Raw genomic sequence first — 1,921 nt, forward strand, 5'->3', positions numbered from 1 at the left:
GATTCACGTAAAAAACATCAAATCGAATAATTTGATTATAATATATTAAATGATTCGACCCCATTGAACTCGGTCAAAAAAATTTCATTTAACCCACATAAAACAAAATTTTTTTATTTTTTTTTTTTTTAAAAAAAAAAAGATTTTTAATTTTACATTTAACGCGACGCCATCATCATAATCATCATCATTATTTCATAACAATTATGCAATTTTGTAAATTATTATATGCATCACTGCCAAAAAAAAAAAACGAAATTATTATTATTATTACTACATCTTAATTTTTCTAGTAATTTTTTTTTTTTGTAAAGTGTAACAAAAAAACAAAAACAAAGAAACAAAACAATGAATAACAAAGAAAAAAAAATATAAGAAAAAACTTTGCCTGAACTACTTAGATATTTTTTAGATAGTAAAAAAATGTGTGTGTGTGTGTGTGTGTGTGTGTGTGTGTGTGCGTGTGTGTGTATTTTAAATTATTATTAGTTTCATTTTATTAACAAAAAAATTGTTTTTCAAAGGTGGTTTTTGTTTAATAGATGTTTTTATTAAAAAGAATTGTAATAACACACACACACACACAGACAGACAGACAAAGGAAAACAAAAAAATTTTTTTTTTTTATTATACATCATTAGAATTATTTTTTTCTTCTATTTCTTTCTTTCTTCTTTCTTTCTTTTCTTCTCCTTCTTCTTCTTTTTCTTTTTCATTTTCATCCATCATGAGGGTTTTACATTGTTTAACAATAATGAAAGATAATTCAAAACAATATTTTTACGGTTCAATGCTCTCGAACAATAAAAACTAAAAGTTTTTCATGTTTGGGTTTTTTTTTTTTTTTTAAATTTAATCACGAATGTTAAAAATTTTTATTATTGTTAGTATAACGCGAGTATGTGCGTGTGCGTGCGTGGGCGTATTCGTAACATTTGCAAATAATTTTTTTTTTTTTTTTCAAAACTTTTTCTTTTTTTTTTTATAACCCGTGTTTCCGGGTTTGACTTTTTCCAAAAACACCAGCCCCTTTTTAAATTTAAATTTTATTTTACCTGAACGAATACTCATAATAATAATAATAATAATAATAATAATAATAATAATAATAATAATAATAATAATAATAATAATAATGATAATGAACAAAAAAACTGATTCATATTGACATCGTGTTAAATTATCGTGTAAATATTAGTTTAAAAAAAACTTGTGAAAATATTATTGTTAAAGTTCATAGTTCAATTAGTAAAAAATTTTTTTTCCGTACTTTTCTCGCACGTACGCGCACGTACACACACACATTATTATTATTATTATTATTATTATTATTATTATTAATTATATTAATAAGTCTGAATATTGAATTCGGTTTGAAAAGTCGGTGATTGTTTATTATATATATTTCCGTTCCAAATTTTTTTTATAACATACGACATATGTTTATTATTTACCCGAACGAAATTTAATAATAATAAATAAAATCGCGTTATTTATTTTTAAAAACTAACGTAAACGTAAATAAATACGTTAATAATAAATAATAATAATAATAACTTTATGTAAATAATAATTTTTTCACCTTAATTAGTATCAATTACTAATAATAATTTAACAATGGTAAAAAATAATGACAAATCGGTTGTTTCCCCCCCCCCCCCCCATAATCCAAGGTTTTATATTTTTTCTTTTTATTTTACATAATAATAATAATAATGATGATGATGATGATGATGATGATGATGAGAAAAAAAAAAGAATTTTAAATCCATTTTTAGAGAAAATAAAAATAAAAAATGTTTCAATTGACTCGTTTGTACGAAAAAAAAAAAAAATTAAAATTTAATTATTAAAAACGCGTTTGTTTGTTTGTTTGTTTGTTGTTAATAAATAATAATAATAATTTGTTAAGGTGATAAGA

This window comes from Pediculus humanus, genomic scaffold (assembly GCF_000006295.1).
Source record: "Pediculus humanus corporis 1103172107436 genomic scaffold, whole genome shotgun sequence".
In the NCBI taxonomy this organism is placed as follows: Eukaryota; Metazoa; Arthropoda; class Insecta; order Psocodea; family Pediculidae; genus Pediculus; species Pediculus humanus.